Source organism: Capra hircus (genome assembly GCF_001704415.2).
Source record: "Capra hircus breed San Clemente chromosome X unlocalized genomic scaffold, ASM170441v1, whole genome shotgun sequence".
Taxonomy (NCBI): domain Eukaryota; kingdom Metazoa; phylum Chordata; class Mammalia; order Artiodactyla; family Bovidae; genus Capra; species Capra hircus.
This window is the reverse complement of record NW_017189516.1, coordinates 61511375-61523444: the sequence shown is the minus strand read 5'-3', so window position 1 is coordinate 61523444 and position 12070 is coordinate 61511375. Positions and strand designations below refer to the sequence as shown.

Here is a 12070-nt window from a genome sequence, read left to right as displayed (position 1 = left end):
TTCAAAACCCTCTTTGTGTTCTAATTGTTCTTGGCTTCCACCGCTTCCACCAAAGCCAAGTAGAATAGAAAAAGGAGTCTCAAAGAAAAATCAGAAAATACTCGATTAGCCAAATGGTTTCTCCTTCGTTTCGCTGAAAAATACTCTTATGTTTTGCCAAAAATTGAGACAAAATTCCGTTGTCCTTTAATACATCTCTTTTTGGTCACTTGATTAAATGGTAAACGTTCTTCCTATGCATTAGAAGACAGGGAAGTGTTTCCATGAGAAAAGCAGGGATCCATGCCCCAGTTTCCACATTTTCAGAGAGCTATAGCAACAAATTCTGGGGAAAGGGCATGGCAACCCACTCCAGTATTCTTGCCTGGGAAATCCTCTGGACAAGGGAGCCTGGCGGGCTACAGTCCGCGAGGCTGCAGAGTCGGGCATGACTGAGCAACTAAACCAGCCCCACCGGCACCAGCACTGCAGCAGCAAATTCTAGAATTATGTAAGGAGGAAAGTCATAGATGCCCCTGGCTCATGAAGCCCTGGTACTCATTTCTGCAGACTTCAGTGGGAGAGTAGGCGGAAGAGAGAAGGAGACTAGCACGTAGATGCAATTTTTAATTTCTGGAAATGTGTCTCTCATCGGAGTAGAGATGACAGAATGTTGTATTTGGAAGGAATTTAATTTTTCCAATCCAGCTGTCTATGCAATTCATAGATCGTCTCATCAGAAACCCATGAGAGGCCTTCATCAAAGATTACGGGACTCATTGCCTTCTGAGACAGTCCCTTCTGTCTGTGCACAGATTGGAAGTTCCTGCTTGTTCTGAAACAAAAGATCTCTCTGAAGGGTCTCTGCCTGATTTCTCAGGGAGTCTTTGCCAGCAATGCCGAACAGCTTTTAATGAAGCAACTTGTGTGATTTGGGGTCTTCCCTGGTGGCTCAGACGGTAAACAATCTGCCTGCAACGCAGGAGACTCGAGTTCAGTCCCTGGGTTGGGGAGATCCCCTGGAAAAGGGCATGGCTACCCACTGCAGTGTTCTTGCCTGGAGAATCCCAGGGACGGGGGAGCCAGGTGGGCTGCCGTCTATGGGGTTGCACAGAGTCGGACACAACTGAAGCGACTTAGCAGCCGCAGTGTGTCTGTCCACTCCAGGTCTGGGCTCCATGTTTCCAAGCTCTCTTTTCCCATGGAGGACTTCCTGTAACTCCCGCTGTGAAGGTCACCCTTTCGAACATCTGTCCACATTCTTAATAACCGTGTTGAATGCGTCAGATGGCTCAGAACCAAGAACTCTGCCCTCGGGGTAGTCTCGCCGTGAGGGGTGGAGCTATTCCTTATTTATTGTCCTCATGTTCATGGATTCATTAATAAAGTCAGAACTGCACTAGCGTTTGATGTATTTACACTGTTGATTTATACTGAACTCATAGTGAACTAACTTTTAAAAATAATTTTATATACTACTCTCCCACACATAATATTTATGGATTTGTTTTTCTTTTTTAATCATGAATTCGAGGCTTTATGTAAATATTTCATCGTTAGGTTAAAGTACTATCCGTGAGTAAAATAATGTTTAGGAAAACAGAGTCAAAAATATATACAAGGGTGCAGGATTGATGGTAGAGTTTTTTTTTAATCTTTGTTGTTGTTTTTTAAACTAATTAATTTTAATTGGAGAATAATTACAATATGGTGATTTATTTTTTGCCATACAGCAACTTAAATTGGCCATAGGTATACATGTATACCCCCATCCTTTTTTATTGTTACTTTTTAAAGTAATTAATTTATTTTAATTGGAAGATTATTACTTTATAGTATTGTGATGGTTTTTGCCATACATCAATATAAATATTCATTGGAAGGACTAAGCTGAAGCTGAAACACCAATACTTTGGCAATCTGATGCGAAGAACTGAGTCACTGGGAAAGACACTGATGCCGGGATAGATTGAAGGCGGGAGGAGAAGGGGATGACAGAGGATGAGATGGTTGGATGGTATCACCGGACTCAATGGACATGAGTTTGTGTGAACTCTGGGAGTTGTTGATGGACAGGGAGGCCTGGCGTGCTGCGGTCCATGGGGTCGCAAGGAGTCGGACGCAACTGAGCAACTGAACTGGCTGGCATACATGTGTCCCTCTCCATCCCGAACCCCGCCCCCACCAAGACTTCCCTCCCATCCCACCCCTCCAGGCTGGCACAGAGCAGCAGCTTTGGGTTCCCTGCATCATAGAGCACACTCGCCCTGGCTCTCTGTTTTCCGTTGGGCAATGTGTATGTCTCAGTGCTATTTGTTAGTTTTGAGTCTCTGTTAATGTCGGTATAATATTTGTGCCCTCTCAAAAAAGTAAACGTCTTGCTCCTCTTACGGGCTTGTTCCGAAGGGTTGAGATAATGGACCCTCTTTTTTTTTTTTTAATTTATTTATTTATAGCAGTGTCCTGTCTTGGTTGCAGCCCTCAGGATCTTTATTGCAGCTGTCGGGCTCAGTAGCTGAAAGCTGTGGGTTCCAGAGGGCAGGCTCAGTAGCTGAAGTGCGAGAGCTCAGTTGCCCCACTGCATGTGGGGTCTTAGTTCCCCGAACAGGGATCAAACCTGGACGCCTTGCATTGGAAGGTGGATTCTTAACCACCGGAGCACCAGGGAAATCCCTGGATCCTCTTTGCTAACTCATTGTCTGTTCTTTCCAAATAACATCCTCTGGAACATCAATATCGTCACCCAGGTAACCAAAGGTGCTGTCACACAAGTTGGAGTTGAGGAATGTGTTCATGGCCTCCAAGCCCTGTATCTCTACAAGTTCAGCATTGGCTGTAACAGTGGCCTGTTAAACAGCCATCCGTTTGTGGAGTCGGTTACATATCTACCAAGGGTTTCCCTAGTGGCTCAGCTGGTAAAGAATCCGCCTGCAATGCAGGAGACCCCGGTTCGATCACTGGGTCGGGAAGATCCTACTCCAGGATTCTTGGGCTCCCCTGGCGGCTCAGCTGGTAAAAAAAAAAAAAAAAAAAAATCTGCCTGCAATGCGGGAAACCTGGGTTGGATCGTTGGGAAGATGCCCTGGAGAAGGGAACGGCTACCCACTCCAGTATTCTGGCCTGGAGGATTTCATGGACTGTATAGTCCACAGGGTTGCAAAGAGTCGGGCGTGACTGAGTGACTTTCACATTCACGCACTGTCGATGGGAATGGAAACTGGTGCAGCCACTGCAGAAAAACGGTACAGAGGGTCCTCAGAAAACATTTACTAATGGAACTCCTGCGGGATCCAGCAATTGCACTTCTGGGTGTGGATCCACAGGCACTGAAATCCGGATTTCAGAGCGGTCACTGCATCCCCGTGGGCCCGGATTCCACCCCCGCTCATGTAACGAGATCACACACGCTGCAGCCAAGAGTTTGCTTGCGGAAACTCAGAGATTCCATGTGTCTCAGCTAAGACCCGGCACAGCCAATAAACAGATAAACAAATAGAGACTTCCCCGATGGTTCAGTGGTTAAGCATCTGCCTGCCCACACAGGGGACGCAGGTTTGATCCCTGCTGTGGGAAGCCTCCTTCTCCATCTCTACCCAAATTCTTGTTACCTGAATGCTCGCCCTCCAGAGTCATGAACAGAGTGGATTCAGAGCTGCTTTGGAAGACAAAAAGACCCTCTGTTTCTGTCCTTTAGAAATGGACTCTGGTGGGTTTTTAAATTTTTTTTTTTTTCCAGAAGTAGTGAACAGTTAAGAGATAAGCCTTGCAACACAGGAGTGTATCAAATAAAAGAGAACCTCAAATACAAAAAAAAAAAAAAAGGGAAAGAAATGTACCTTGGGCAAAAGCAGTCATTTCAGAATATAGCTTTTTAATTTTTTTAATATAAATTTATTTATTTTGATTGGAGGCTAATTACTTTACAATATAGCTTTTTAAAACTGTCAGAATTTCTATGGCCGATTCAAGTTGGTGTTTGGTAGAAACCAACACTCTAACCTAAAGCAGTCACTGTTCAATTAAAAGTAAATAAACGTTTAAAAATAAAGCTGTCAGAATTTATTAAAATCATCTGCGTACAAGCAGTTTACTACATAATACTTTGGTGAACCGAAGGATTAGCTGTAAAATGTTAGCCTGCAGGTTCTTCACATGGACAGGTCTGTACTGCACACTAGCAGAGTCTAGTTCAGTAAACCTAAGTTGAACGCCAAAGGCCCAAGCTGCTGCTGCTGCTGCTGAGTCGCTTCAGTCGTGTCCGACTCTGTGCGACCCCATAGACGGCAGCCCACCAGGCTCCCCCGTCCCTGGGATTCTCCAGGCAAGAACACTGGAGTGGGTTGCCATGTCCTTCTCCAGTGCATGAAAGTGAAAAGTGAAAGTGAAGTCACTCAGTCGTGTCCGACTCTTAGCGACCCCATGCACTGCAGCCCACCAGGCTCCTCCATCCATGGGATTTTCCAGGCAAGAGTACTGGAGTGGGCTGCCATTGCCTTCTCTGCAAAGGCTCCTAGTGTCTGTGAAATAAACCAACCCCTGTCTAATAGGGCAGTATAGTCACACTCCATAAAAGGCGTTTCTGAGATTTAAGGATCTGGAGAAGTGCTACTCTTGATTTTCACGCACGCTAGTAGGAGAGATTGTGCCAGACAATGTTTCAAGAAGAGATTTCAGCATATGATCGGTGTTGGTTTTGGCACAAGCTTTGGTACGTCAAGTGTCTTTCAAGTGTCCTTTCTTGGACGTTCTCCTTCTTCGTTTTCAAGTCTGTCTTTGGTTTGGGTAAGTAGCGAAGGATTGTATTAATGAGGTTACAACAGTCATCGTCGAGAGGTCCTGTACCTTGAAAGCTTGCACTGGGCAAAGATTTCATTCATCTTCCTGCCCGCATCTCTTGTCGTCCCTGATGGCGCTGTTGGTATGCTCTCTGCGGCTTTGGTTTTACTACCACCAACTAGGATAACAGAAGCATTTCTGGGACGGGTTTACTCATTGAAGAGTGCAGTAGCTAGGATATCCTGTTAATCCCGTGAAATTATGGGAATTTGATTTCCTAAAAGAAGTTTGTTATCAGGACCATTGTACCAGGGGCTCTTGAAGTGAAACCAAAATATTGATGCCGTCTGTGTGACTTTGGATTCACGTGGTGTAGCGTGTGCCTTTGAAGTCTGTTGCTGTCGAGATACGTGAGTAACATATTGTTCTTTAGTCGCTTCAGTCGTGTCCGACTCTTTGCGACCCCGCAGACGGTAGCCCGCCAGGCTTCTCTGTCCATGGGCTTTCCCAGGCGAGAATACTGGAGAGGGTTGCCATCTCCTTCTCCTGCAGGTAATATAAGAAGCCTCTAGAGACATTACACTGATCCTGCTCCTGGGGAAAGCAAACTGACAGTGTGTGGATCCGTGATGAACACAAGGTGAGTCAGAACTGGCTGAGCACCGCTCCTCTGTCTGAGCCGCACCTCAAAAACATTTTTGTTTCATCTCAGAGGTAAATGGCTAGGTTTTTTTTCCCCCCCAGATACAAATGGTTCAGATTTTTGAAACGACATGTCAGAAAACATCCCTGCAATGTTCCAATGGAGGCATGTAAATGCATGTAAAACCATATTCTTCTTTTTTCTTGTAATTAAAGTAGGCACCTGGGAAAGCATATAAGACTTTATATTATTACGAAACTCTTTATACTGCAATTAAAAATAAAGAAAAAAAAAACAAGCGTCTTTGATGGAGGCTTCCCATATGTGTGAATTTCATCAAAAACAGAAGCCTCTTAAAACAGGTGTGTTTTTAAAAGCATGTTATCCATTTTTGCATCCTCCTGGTAGACGTGGCTGCCTCAGACTGGTGGCCTTCAGATGCCTCGTGTGTTGGGTTACGGCTCTCAATTTACAGTTCTGCTTCCTTCTTCTCTTTCACTCCAACATCGGCTGTGTTTTTGCAGCTGATGGAAACTGCAAGCCCGTGTGACGTCTTTTCTTTTTTTTTTTTTTCGCTGTTTATCTGAAATGCACGTGTAACTGTGAGCCCTATAGTTTACCTGGCACCTTTATCACACCCTTTTCCAGGAAACCCTAAACATAGGAAGCCTGCTTCCTCCATAGGTCCCAAGGGAGACAGCAGGCAGCATAGGGCCCTAGGGATTCCCACAAAAGAGTCCCATGCCCAGCACAGACAACACATACAGTTCCTGTGATTTTCTTCCTCTTCTTCTTTTAATACAAAAAAAAAAATTTTTTTTTTTGAGCGGAGCATGGCTACAACTCTTATTTTTTTGGCAAAGAGTTGAAGATGATGGAGCAGCTAAGCACACATGCAAATTTCCTTTCTCCCTCCCCGTCTCTTTCCCCCTCTTCCTTCTTCTCTTAAGTTGTGTTACATCCTTGAAGAGAAAGGCTGGTCAAGGGCAGAAATCCTTAAGGAAGCCTGGGAGCAGAGGTACTTAACGAAGTCTGGGAGCAGAGATACTTACGGAGCCCAGTGCTTTGTGTCTTGAAGTTTGAGGTTGTGCTTTATTTTTTTCTGTAGAGAATTCGCCAGTGCAGATGCTAGACTAGGGTGGTGGTGTTTACTTGCTTCATAGTCTCTGACCGTTTGCAACCCCGTAGACCCTCCAGGCTCCTGCTGAGCCACCAGGGAAGCCCAGACTCGGATGCCTTCTATCACACTCTCAAGCTTTTTCCTGTATTGCATCAGTAACAAGGTGCAGCAGCTATCACTTGCTACAGGACATCCATTAGACAGAGAAGTTGATTATTTAAAGTAGGGCAGTTTACCAGGAAATATGTGGAGAAGAAAAATAGAATCTCTGGGTACCAAATTTGTCTTACAGAGGGTGAACTAATGTAGTGAATGTAGTCTTTCAAAATATGGGGTTTAATCTCCTGCTTTAAAGTACAGGTCCCAGGACTTTGCTGGTGTAGTGGTTAAGAGTCCACCTGCCAGTGCAGAGGACGTGTAGGTCCGGAAAGATGCCACGTGCCACAGGGCAGCTAAGCCCGTGCGCCACAACTATGGAGCCTGTGCTCCGAAGCTAGAGAAATCACCCCAGGGAGAAGCACGCACAGCACGAGTGCACGGTAGCCCCGACTCGGGGAAACTCGAGAAAGCCGGCACACCGCAACCAAACCCAGCACAGCCAAAACCAACACATGAAGCAACAGGCGGAGAGCACAGGCCCCAAATTTATTGACAGATTGTTAAATATGCTCAATTTTTAAAGTGAGCTGAGGTCTATACGCAGTGTGTACGTAGTAGATGACATTTGTAATGATTTAATTCTGATACCTGCTATGAACAGCTGCCGGTGGAAAAGGTCCCGATGCTGGGAAAGACTGCAGGCAGGAGGAGAAGGGGACGACAGAGGATGAGATGGTTGGATGGCATCACCGACTCAATGGACAGGAACTTGGGCCGACTCCGGGAGCTGGTGAAGAACAGGGAAGCCTGGCATGCTGCCGTCCACAGGGTCACGAAGAGGCAGACACAACTTGGCAACTGAACAACATCTACCATGAAAATGGCTTTTTGACACCAGCCCCCTAAGGACCCTAGAAGACCCTTGCTAAAGTGAAAATTTGAGTCCCAGACAGATTTAGCATGGACCAACCAGGATGCATCGTGAATGCAGGAAAAGACTTCTAATAATCAGCTTCAGTGCCTTACTTTTTTTGTTTTTTTTTTTGACATAGATCTAAGGGTTCTGATCACTTCAGTTCAGTTGCTCAGTTGTGTCCAACTCTTTGTGACCCCATGGACTGCAAGCAAGCTTCCCTGTCCATCACCAACTCCCGGAGCTTACACAAACCCATGTCCATCCAGTTGGTAATGGCATCCAACCATCTCATCCTATGTTGTCCCTTTCTCCTCCTGCCCTCAATCTTTCCCTACATCAGGGTCTTTTCAAATGAGTCAGCTCTTTGCATCAGGTGGCCAAAGTATTGGAGTTTCAGCTTCAACATCAGTCTTTCCAATGAACACCCAGGACTGATCTCCTTTAGGATGGACTGGTTGGATCTCCTTGTAGTCCAAGGGACACTCAAGAGTCTTTTCCAACACCACAGTTCAAAAGCATCAATTCTTCGGTGCTCAGCTTTCTTTATGGTCCAACTCTCACATCCAGGCATGACTACTGGAAAAACCACAGCTTTGACTAGACGGATCTTTGTCGGCAAAGTCATGTCTCTGCTTTTTAATATGCTGTCTAGGTTTAATGTGCTGTCTAGGTTTATGTATATAAACATTTATTTACTTGGCTGCCTCGGGTCCTAGCTGTGGCAGGCAGGGCCTTCTTTGTGTCATGCAGAATCTTTCTTTCCGGCACTCAGCCTGTCTAGCTGTGGTTTGTGGACTCTGTAGGTACAGAATATGGTCTATCTACTTGTAGCGCTGGAGGGCTTAGTTGCCCCCAGGCATGTGGGATCTTCATTCTCCAACCAGGGGTCAAACCTGCCTCCCCTGCACTGCAAGGTAGATTCTTAACCTCTGGACCACCAGGGAAGTCCCAGTACCTCATGTTTTAAGGGCAAACCAAAACTATGTCTCAGATGTTCCCACGTGGGAATTGTCCAGGAAAAGGGAGTTTCTCTGCTTCTGTTTGGAACTTATCTTGCAATGCATAACACATGTGTACACCATAAGATTTATAAAATCTCCTTGGAGCTCTGGGGAATTATGGCTAATTGTGCACTATTTGGAAGAATAATGCGTGAAAGTTAATTCCCTTACTCCCTAGTTAATTGTTGTTGTTTAGTCGCTCAGTCGTGTCCACCTCTCCTGCAACCCCATGGACTGTAGCCCGCCAGGCTCCTCTGTCCATGGGATTCTCCAGGCGAGAATCCTGGAGTGGGTTGTCATTTCTTCCTCCAGGGGATCTTCCCTCCCCAGGAATCTAAGCTGCATCTCCTTTTTGGCAGGCGGGTTCTTTACCGCTGAGCCAGCAGGGAAGCCCACTAGTTAATTAATCCAGGGTTGAATAGGCACTCTGCTTGTGTATTTGGGCTTCCTAGGTGGCGCTAGAGATACGGGTTTGATCCCTGGGTTGGAAAGATCCCTTGGAGGAGGTCTTGGCAACCCAGTCCAGTATTCTTGCTGGAGAATCCCATAGACAGAGGAGCCTGGTGGGCTACAGTCCACGGGGTCGCAAAGAGGTGAACATATGAAGCGACTTAGCACTCCCACGTGTATTATTTTTTGCATTTATAGTTGTAAGGAATAACTTGGGTTTTACCCCTCTCTGCAAATAGAAGCAGATCATTTGAATACAAATATCTTTTTTTTTTTTTTTTTTGTATTATTACCTGGGCAGTTTGAATGCAGTTTAACATAATTTGAAAAGAGTAAATGTGTATGATGAAGTTAGCGTTATTCCCTTTGTGGCTACATGAACTGCAGATTTACACCTCCACTAAGGGCTTCCCTGGTGGGCTCAGGCTGTCAAGAGTCTGCCTGCAGCATGGGAGAACTGGCTTCAATCCGTGGGTCCGGAAGGTCCCCTGGAGGAGGGCGTGGCAACCCAGTCTAGTATTCTTGCTCAGAGAATCCCGTGGACAGAGGACCATGGTGCGCTATAGTCCATGGGGTCACCAAGAGTCGGACACGACTGAGCGACTACCACAGCGAGCATTATTTGCCTTTACAAGCCGCAGGCCCCGTGGTCTGTGATCATTCTGTCATTTTCAGAGCAGGCTGACGGTGTCTGGGGAGGGTGCAGAGAGCAGGTGCTCCCCACTGCGGGGAGGATGTGTGCATCTGAGTTTCTCTTGCTGGCTCCTCGGTGGCTACTCTGGTTCTGCGGCATGCCAGCTTGCTCCCCCCGAGTCTCAGAAGTTCCCTGCACGGCTGGCAGCCGCAGACTGAGGCTGACACGGGCCGCTGCGCCCACTGAGCGGGTCGTGCTTCCTGGGCAGGGACCCCTGCTGATGGGTGCGTGGCCGAGACCCCAGCTTCCTCAGCAGGGCCCCCCATGAACAGGGGTCCTTTCTTGATGGCCCTTATCGCTGAACCATCAGTAACAGGGCGGATTCCACGGGCTAAGCCAGACAGATTAAAGGTTCTGTTTGAAGGTGACCGATGACACTCACCCTCAAAGAGTCCTCCTTTGAAAGACGACACAAAGGTTACGTTTCAGAGGTCGGGATCCCCTAGGGCTGCCTTTCATCTCTCCCAGGGGGTCCCCTCTGTGACACTCAGCACTTGTTGACCGCTGAGAAAGAAACTGCTGGATACGATCAGACCAGAGAGCCCGAGGCCCTCCCGTTCCATCCTGCCTTGCCCGTGGGGCCACCCAAAAACTCCCCGTCTGCATCTCATTTGTGGTGCCTTTCTCCGTAGGGAGCTGCCTGGAGGTTATGTCACAGACCCGTGAAGAACAACACTCGTGGTTGTTGCTGTTGTTGTCCAGTCGCTAAGTCGTGTCCGACTCTTTGCCCGCCAGGCTCCACTGTCCATGGGATTTCCCAGGTAAGAATCCTGGAGTGGGTTGGCATTTCCTTCTCCAAGGGAGCTTCCTGACCCAGGGATCGAACCTGCGTCTCCTGCATTGGCAGGTGGATTCTTCATGACTGTGCCACCTGGGAAGGCCACAGAACAGCAGAGTCGCCTACAAACACCTAGCTGCTCAGACACCTGCTCTGACTTGACACCTGGTCGGCACGGTTTCTTGTCCAAAGTCCAAGTCATAGAGGAACCACGTGGAGCCACGTGCTTTCAGCAAAATGGGCTGAAACGGAGAAGCTGCACTCGATGGCCCAAAGTATTGCATTCCTCACTGTCCGATAATGGCCCATGAGGTTAACTCAGGCGTTTCCCCACATAACCCGGCAAAAGTTTGGAGTTTCTAAAGTCGGGCAGCGGGAGGTGCTTAATTTAATGGCTCCTGCGGTTTGTGGAAGTCATTCATGGCCTCTGAACTCCGAGATGTTGGGGATCTAATTGGAAAAGCAAGCTCGACAGCTCATGGGTGAAACTGGGCTAGAAGGAACTAGCTAGCCATTTGGGTTTAGGAAGAATATACATTTTTCGCTTCTTTTGACTTGCGAAGTTCTTATAACATTGGGCTTCCCTTGTGGCTCAGGTGGTAAAGAATCTGCCTTCAATTCTGGAGACCTGCGTTCAATCTCTGGGTTGGGAAGGTTCCATGATGAAGGGAAAGGCTACCCACTCCAGTATTCTAGCCCAGAGAATTCCTATAGTCCATGGGGTTGCAAAGAGTCAGACACTGAGCGACTTTCACTTCACTTCACTTGTTATAACGTAGCTGGGAATGCAGTATATAAAATATATGATGTTGGCAGTGATATACACGATTGTTCTACGGTGCCAGAGTATGCCAGCTGTAACAGCAAATGAGGTCAAAGAGATATCACGAAGTAGGAAATATTAAATATTATTTAATTTTTCACAATATTTGAATTGATATTTAAATAAAAATATTAATTTTCCCCCCTAAGAACAAGAACATAGGTAGTCCAGGAATGCTTTGCAGACGAATGACTTGGGAATTTAGACTCTGGGAAATTTCCTGCTCTGAAATGAGGAGTCTGTCACGTTGACTAAGGAGAAAAGAATTGGCTGTTGAGATAAAGAGAGGATGGAATAAATCAAGAGAAAAATAAACAAATTTAAAAAAAAGAGAATATTCCAAAAACAATCTTGCTCGACACTTTCTGGTAATAGGTATGCAGCAGAGTGGTGCCAACAGAAATAAAAGGGGATCAGAAGCATCGAAGATAACCGTACGCTCCAAGTGTCCTAGTAACCGGCAGAGCTGTGGTGTGGCCAGCGAGAAAGTTGGGAAGAAGAAACACAGAGTGGAGGAGGAACAGGGAAACACGTATGGGGCCAGCTGATCATGGCTGATTGGACACAGATGACCAACATGCTCAAGCTGATAAATACTCAAGCAGACACCAAGAATGTAAGAGCAGAGGTGAGAGCTGGGGTCCGGGACGATCAGATGAGATCTAGCAGCAGCAGCAGCAAGACCAAACTTGAGTCACAGTTGTTTGTTTATTTTTTTCAAATTTATAGATATATTTTTATTTGGCTGTGTGGATCTTTGTTGCGGCACGGTGACTTTCTTTGGTTGTGGC

The 12070-nt window shown here is 46.6% G+C and overlaps 1 protein-coding gene across 6 annotated transcripts in view; it reads left to right on the top strand.

Annotated features, from left to right (window-relative positions):
* The window catches only part of LOC108634329, a 279731-nt gene that overhangs the window by 80627 nt on the left and 187034 nt on the right, over positions 1-12070 (top strand). The window contains exon 3 of one of the 6 annotated variants that reach the window (XR_001917550.1): positions 10311-10433. The exons of 4 other annotated variants lie outside the window; for them this stretch is intronic. The gene's annotated coding sequence lies outside the window, so the exon portion shown is untranslated. Of the gene's footprint in view, positions 1-10310; positions 10434-11527; positions 11908-12070 lie in introns of those variants that run through there. One more of the 6 variants, XM_018043753.1, reaches the window with a different exon arrangement.